Genomic DNA, 8393 nt, shown 5'->3' with positions numbered 1-8393 from the left:
AGAGGAAAATTTCAAGAAGTGAAAAAGTGAAAAGCCACAAAATCAAAAGGCAAAGGAAGAAAAGAGAACCTCAGTTCAAAAATAAACTGGGGCAAATTTTGTGAAAGTTCAAAAAATGGCAGAAGGCCGAAAAATCGAAAGAAAATGAAAGAGAAAAAGCCTCAATTGAGCACAAGCTCTGGCAAATTTTGACTTAACCCTAAAATAGAGTTGGCACAACAATGCGATCTCAGATTACTTAAACCACTCTTGAAATCTGCCTTCAAGTCTTAACTTTTCTAAACACCCCACCTAACCCCATTACAAAGCCGAAAGTCCTGACTTCTGTTCTTTGCAATGGCCTTGTCAAGAAAATTTCTGATGCTGAAAATTTTAGCTGTATTTCTGAATTGCCTGAGTATGGGGTTGACGCTACTCATCATGTGAAAACCCACCAGAAAAAGAAAAGGCAAAAAGCAAAGCAAGAAAAGTAAATGCAAGAAAATGCAGAAAATTCGATGTTGAAGTCCCTGTTGAATAATGAGAAGAATACCAACAAATTCTGAGATTTTTGGGTTCAAAATAGGGGCAATTTTGGGAAAAATGCGATCTTCGGTGCAATGTCCTTGAAAGACTTATCTTTTAACTATCGTTTTCAAGCCAAATTACAAGCTAATAAAGTCCATCGTTGACTTATTCCTTCATGACGACCCAAAGTGAGGATATGCTCATAAGAAGTCCATCAATCATTCGTGATCATAAGGGTATAACCAGTTTTTACATGTTTAGCTATCATTTCTACCCGAAATTTTGCAAGCCCATGAAGCTTATACGTTGACTAAGTTTTCTTAAGAAATAAGGGTGACAAACTCTTTGCTTTCACTAAGATGTGATATTGAATAGAGTACATACAATTGGGGCACAAAATAAGCCAAGTCTTGACCTTCCATTTCCTTTAGCCATTTCCAAATCAGAAATAACACCCCATTCGATTAGCCCTGAAAGATGAGCCAACAAGAAGTGGTGACCCGCCACTCTGGGCACCGATGCTAAAAGTGAGGATGAAAATTTGGTGTTATTCTAAGAGATTCATCATGAAATTTCGCCATGAGTTCAAAACTCAACGTTCAAATTTCTTCACGTTGTATATATGATTACTTTCTAAGTTTTGGAAAGTGTGATTTCTCTTGGTTCAAATAAATGGAGAGACATCCAAACCAATTTCTTGCAATCAAATGGGCCCATACTGGGGCAAAATTTTTATTTCCAAGATTTCACAAAATAAGCCCACACTGGGGCAAATTTTTTATAGTCCATTTGAGGATTTCGTCAAAGACTCAAGCAAGACTTTCAAATCAATCACGCTGCCTTTTTCATGAAAATTTGAGTGCATGTAAGCCCCCTGTGCAGGTATTCATAGTTGAAATCGACGAAGGAGCATTCGGTGATGTGGAAGTTCGATGCCGAAGAAAGAGAAGAAAGAGGGAAAAAGGGCCCTACACTGGGGCAAATTTTGAAAAGATTCTCTCGAAAAATCAGGAAAATTCAAAGTCAAGTTCAAATTTTTGTTTCTTGGAAAATCAAATTTAATTTCTTGTATCTTGACAAGATCAAATCCAATTTCTTGATCAATTGGATGGCAGGATTGGGTCTTATCCCACTGACCATTCACCAAACCACGTGGGGTTTGGATTTTGTGCCGCCAACATTTCAAACATCAAGTTGGGCCTGGATTTAGTGCCGCCAGCTTCGTTTTTATCAAATTGGGACCGGGTTTCATCCCGCCAATCTCGGCAGGACCGGGTATAATCCCGCTGACCATTTCCGCTGACCGCTTTTTATCAAATTGGGACCGGGTTTCATCCCGCCAATCTCGGCAGGACCGGGTATGATCCCGCTGACCATTTTTATCAAATTGGGACCGGGTTTCATCCCGCCAATCTCGGCAGGACCGGGTATGATCCCGCTGACCATTTTTATCAAATTGGGACCGGGTTTCATCCCGCCAACCTTGGCAGGCTCGGGTTTAATCCCACTGTCCATTTGTCAGAACATTTCATTTTCACAGCCACTGGAGCTAAGGTTTATCCCGCCAGTGAGCATTTCTTTTTTTACAGCCACTGGAGTGTGAGGTGAGTCCCGCCAGTGGGCATTTTATTTTGTACCGCCGCTAGCTGTTGGGTCAATCCCACTAGCGTGCGTCCCATGATTAAAATTTCAGTTCGGGTCTATCCCATTTACTTTTCAGTCCGGGTCTATCCCGTGGGTCTATCCCATTTATTTTTGTCCGGGTCTATCCCGTGGGTCTATCCCATTTACATTTCTGTCCGGGTCTATCCCGTGGGTCTATCCCATTTACATTTCTGTCCGGGTCTATCCCGTGGGTCTATCCCATTTAAATTTCTGTCTGGGTCTATCCCATTTAAATTTCTGTCCGGGTCTATCCCGTTTACAATTCTGTTCGGGCCAGTCCCATGTCTGAAATTCCTTGTTAGGTCAGTCCTCCGAAAAGGGGCAACCGAATAACACAGGTAAGTATTTGGTGTCTACTTCTTTGTCTCAAGTTTTTTCAAAACTCAGACAAAGAGGGGCAAACTGTAGACACCAAATTTTTTCAGCATAATTTGCTATTTACTTCTTAGTTTTATTTGTCGTGATAAGTTTTATTCACTTTTTAGTTTTTTAGTTTTTTAGTTTTTATTTTTAAGTTTCTAACATAAAATTTGGAAAAAGGAAATTGTTCACAAAATATGTTTATTTCTTTTAAAATCAATCTTTTAGCATCTTACCTATTTTGTTAAGTTATTTTGAAAAAAGAAAAAGAAGAAAAACAATGAAAAATGGAAAATGAAAAAAGAAAAATGGAAATTGCACTTTGTTGCTTCTAGTTTATTTATTTTACCCAATGTTAATTAAATTATTTTTGTTATTTATTTTTATTATCATTTGTGTTAAATTACTTTAAAAAAAAAAAAGGGGCGTCGTGACATGCAAGCTGCGTATTTGCGCAGCTTGCAAGAAAGGGCTCGGGCAGCCCTTTGGCTGCAATTTTTAGAGGAAGAGGGCTGGTGTTTCCAGGTGGCCAGACACCTGGCTAATAGAGGAAGCTTCTATGCAAGGTGTAGGGATTGAAATGAAAAGAAAAAGAAGCAGCAAAGGGAGGCCGTAGGATGAAGGGTTGGGAGAAGGTGTTTTGCATTTGAGGGTAGCCGCAAGGGGAGAAAGGGGCAGAGTTCCAGCAGTTACGGGCATCAGAAAACAGAAACGAGAGAGAGAGAGTGAACGGCTGGAAAAAACAGAGAGCAATAGACAGAGACAAAGGAGCTAGGCTAGTGAGGGCTGGACAGAAATCAGAGGGTTTTTGGTTGACGGCTGCAATCTGAGAGGAAGGAAGAGAGTAGGAGAGCCGTGGGATGAAGGGTTTAGTGGAAGGGTTGCATTTTGAGAGTAGCCGCAAGGAGAGCTGGGGGGTGAGAAACAACAGGGATAGAGCAAGTTTGACGGCTAGAAAAACGAAAAAGAAAGAGAGGTAGGCGGATAGAGAGCTGGGTTTGGGTTGAGAGTAAGAAAAGAAGGATGGAGAGAAAGAAGGAGTTTTTCTGGTTTTGGGAAGAAAGGCTTCGGGCAAGGGTGAAGCAAAGAGAGAAACAAGAGAAGCCGTGAGCTGGGAAAAGAAAAGCTGCAGAATTTTAGAAAAAGGCTGGCTTTCAGCCGACTTTGAACGTGAACACCTCTTCCATCTGAGATGCTTTTAAGAAAATTTCAGGATCTGCTCAAGCTACAAAGTGAAAGGAACGATTTTTATTCAAAAATCTTGAAGAAAAAACAACTGCAAGATCACCGAATCTGTCCGTGAAAGAGCTGCCCTGACCCTGCCGCACCAGTTTCGACTTCGAACGAGAGCGCAGCAGAAACTCTTGCTTCGGTCCCAGCAATTCAGGTGATCGTTTTTGCTTCTCCCTTTCTTGTTTTAACGCTGTATTCATGAGAACCCAAGTCCAAAAGGCACGAATCTTGTGATATTTCATTTGGCTCTTTGACTTTTATCATGGTTGCTGTCTTAATGTCTCGTTGTTTGTTGTTTTGTGGGGTTGGCGAGATTCTGATTGTTAAGTTTTAGCAATAAGAGGCGTAAGTCTCAAATTCTGCTGGTTTGGGGGCTTGACAGACTTGTTGTAGGCTGAATGATCGATGATTTATTAGTGGAGGTGTTTACTGATAAATGAAATCCAGAAATTTGTGAATGTTGCAATACGTACCTTCAGATTTTCTTCTTGTGCATGATCTGGATTGTATGATCCTGGAAAATGCATTGCAGTTTGCTGAACCAGAAACTCACGGCCTTGTCTTATTGCTTTCTTCCATTTTTGGTTCCAAGTTTTGCTGATTTTATTAGACAATAATTCCAGCATGTTCCTTCTTGCATGAATGTGTTTGATTTGAATAAAGAATTGGCATGAACATGGTTACAAGGAAAGAAATTTGCTGAAGTTATAAAATGTTGCAGCAGTTTATTCATTTGAATTCATTGCAGAAAATTCTGTTTCTACGTAGCTTGCATGAAATAATTCTGAAAATTGCACTGTGCCCCCCTAAGTCTCTCTTTGTTCCACTAGGACCCAATCAATTAAATAATTTCATCAATTTGGTCCTTGGTAATTTTAATTTGTGCAACTTCATTGTTTTGTTTTGCTTCAATTAACTACCATGCTTTGTCAATTGCATTTAAATCATGACTTTAAAGGCTTTATGACCAAGTGAGCTTGTGTTTGCCTATTTTCTTTAATTTTCCCAAATAAATTGGTACCTTGACCATTTCTTTTATTTTGGAGGATAAATAAGTGATTTCACTTCATTGGGGCCCAATTGCAAGGGAGGTAACCTCTATCTCCTTGATTTTCATTTCTCCTATGTGATCCAACGTGCTAAGTGTGAATTGCATGTCTACGTTGCTTTCCTTGCCTTTCTTTAATTCCTTTCATTTATTTCATTTACTTTTGCCTTTTATTTAAGTATTTCATTATGGGGTATGTGTACACCTCTTGGCTTGTAATAGATAGGGCTTGGAGGAGCATTCGATGAAGACCTGTTGAAGACATGTGCCTAGCTAGCAAATGTAATAGTTAGGGCTTCAATTGCTTTATGTGTCTTGCATGCTTAGTTGCTATGTGTTAATTTGCTTTATTAGGTTCTTGCATCTAGTCGAGCATGCTAATTGTTATGTGCTATGTGTTTATGGGTGTTTGGCATGTCTAATCGCTTTCCATAGCCATGAATGAATGTGATGGATGAATGTACGTCACCACGCTAGTCCAATGCTAGTTGTGGCTCATTATTTCATTAGGAATTCATAGAAAGGGCTAGTCCAACGCTAGACCCAATAGGCCATCCCCTTTTGTTAGTGCATATTTGCATGTTCACTACATGTCATGCATTTTTCTTAGTTTTATCATTGGCATGCTCCTCGAACCCCTTTTTCCCCTCATTTTTAGGTTTTGCATCTCATACTAGTTATAGGGCTCATTTGCTTGAGAGTCCCCTTTCGATAAGGGAAACGAGCGAGTGTGGCTACTCGATAGCCTTAGCACGCTAGTTTTGCCTTCTAATCAAAGGGAAGATTAAGTCACAAAGTTAGGACTCCCCGTTCCCGTCTTGATGCATTCCTATAGGATTCATGCATTCTATTCATTCACTATCACATACACTTACTTTATATTCTAACCCTTTTTCCACATTCTCACTTCACACTACTTTCACACTACTTTCTACATTCTCTCTTCACACATGCACCTTATGGCATTTTTCACCTTATTATTCTTTACTTACTTTACCTTGCAAAGACATTTGCACACCTCCACTTATATCTTATTACTTTTATCATTTTTCTCACTTCACACAAACTCACACTTTCACATGGCATGCATTCCACTCATTTTACGTCATTTAGGAATACGTGTGACCTCTCCAAAGGATCATTATTGGGCTTCACAATTAATGTGATTGGCACCGCTCAACCTTTGAAGAGAAATTTCCCCCATGTTCCCCTAGGTCTAGGTTTTTGCATTCATATAGACATATCCAACACGCGATACATACCTTGGGTAGAAAAATTAGGAAAAATTGGTTTAAGTCACGCAACTAGCCTTGGCTAGGTCGAAGGGGTGCCTTGGATTTTTATCCTTGCCTTCCCCTTCGTCAAATGTGACCCCCGATCCCTCTTTTTGGTTACGTAGACCCAAAAGTTCTTTAAAAGGGTTTATTTACTTTTTTTATTCAAAAACAAAAAACCATTTTTTGGGTGACTTGGTACACCCTAACCCTATACCAAGTGGCGACTCCATTTTTGATACAAAAAACCCTTTTTGAACTTTATATGGCCAAACCGTCGCATTATCAAGTCCCATGGCCTTTTACTTTTCATTTACACACGTTAACATTCCATTACACCACTCACATCTCACACCACACACACACCACACTCATCATATCAAAAAGTGGGGCGCGACACAGTTCTCATAATCACAGTACTGCTCAAGTTTGATGTTTCTAGATTTTTGCATCATAGCATATTATCTTATATGCATTCTGTTCTTTGGGATAATTTTAAAAGTCCTTTGGGTTTCTGACTGATAGAATGTATAGCAGGGAGCATTACCTGCAGGTTGCTTCTATCTCAAAAAAAAAAAACTCCTGACAATTAAAAGTGTCAGCATAGATTCGATATTCTAATGTTGTACTATACCTATCCTGACACTTTCAATTATCAAGAAAAGGGATTTTTGTTGGCAGATGGGATGTTATAACAGCATAATTTTCCTGACATGTTGAATAGTATGAGTCTATCCCCACATTGGAAGGGACAACACTCGCCCTAGGTGTGAGGATAGATAAAGTGTCAGGTTAGATTATCTATACCGATACTTTTAAATGCCTTTAAAGGCCATTTTTGTTGTAGTGATTTCAAAAAATTTGTGGCTGGATGGAAAGTAAGCTGGCAATGACTATTTAGAAATTCAAGAAAATAAGCTGATAGTATGACTAATTAAAGAGATTACCGTGGTCAAGGATCTCAAGATTCTAACAGCACTCTCTTGCAAATGAATTTACTATACAACTTCATCTTTTTTGAATATGTAGATAGCCTTAGGAAAAAATGAAGTAGAAATGAGAACTCATGTAAAAACAATTTACACTTATAATTATAGGATTAAATAGAGTATTCAATTTAACTTTGCCTTTTGATGATCTCCTAACTAAAGCATATTCTAATACGACCGTCATGCTGAAATACCAAAGCGTTCAAGCTAGAAATACAAGAGTTGCTAATAAAAAAAATCATAAAATTATAACTATTTCACGGGAGATCTTTCAACAAAGACTAAGATAACTAGTTGTTCAACTTAATGGCTGAACAAAGGCTTGGATCACTTTTTGCCATGCTAGTACATCAAGCCAAAAAGTAAAAATGGAACTTTAAAAAAAAAACAAATACTTGACTGTTGGATCACACCGTTTAACTTGCGACTAATACAATACACAAGTTACACAATTACTCCCATTGACATTAAATGTCAAATATGAAAATTATCACAAATAAGTCATAACTTTCACACTGTAAAAGAGTTTACAGCCATAAAAAAACCAGACTCAAGTAATAATTTAACCATCTTCGCAAAGAAAAGCCACAATATTTTCATCAACTCTAATTCTATGCATCATCTCAGAAAAATAAATGAAAGGAAAACGATGAATGAAAATGAAAAGTCATAAAAGTGAGATAGGAAACTTCACAAAATTACCTGAACCTTGGAACAAACAAATAAAATTCCTCATTTCGATTTTCAAAGTACTTTATGAGATATCCCACATCTATAAGAGAGAAGAGGAAAAGAATGATTTAAGAATTTGGATGCTTGGACTACATAATAATTTGGGTTAATTATTTTGGATCAATGAATTTCGATCCAAAAATTACTTGGGCCAGTTCTTTGATCCCAGTTGTTACACTTTTAGTCTTGGCACAGTGTAAAGGGCTAACTCCAAATGCCCATATCACACTCATTCTAGATCCGAATGGGGTAAATGACCAACCATTTTAATCAACTATCATAAATACACAGTGAGATATGGCCAAACCAATGGAAACTGGTCAATTTCTGGCACATTTCTGAAAATTTTTATTTTTTTAATCAATTCAATTTGGATTTGGACGAACCATATACCATTTTAAAGCTCTGTTATAGGGCTTTTTAACCGTTCAAGACCCATTCCAAAATTATCTATAAGTAAATCCCAGAAATTCGAGAAAATAGACAGCATGTATGTCGCAAAACTCAGGTCTAGAGTTCAACAAGTGTATACTTCTAATCCCTAAATCCAAACCTTCTTCTTTGTTCAAAAGTAATTCCGTAGAT

Source organism: Coffea eugenioides, chromosome 11, assembly GCF_003713205.1.
Source record: "Coffea eugenioides isolate CCC68of chromosome 11, Ceug_1.0, whole genome shotgun sequence".
In the NCBI taxonomy this organism is placed as follows: domain Eukaryota; kingdom Viridiplantae; phylum Streptophyta; class Magnoliopsida; order Gentianales; family Rubiaceae; genus Coffea; species Coffea eugenioides.
The sequence above is the reverse complement of the archived record's forward strand: the minus strand, read 5'-3'. Positions refer to the sequence as shown.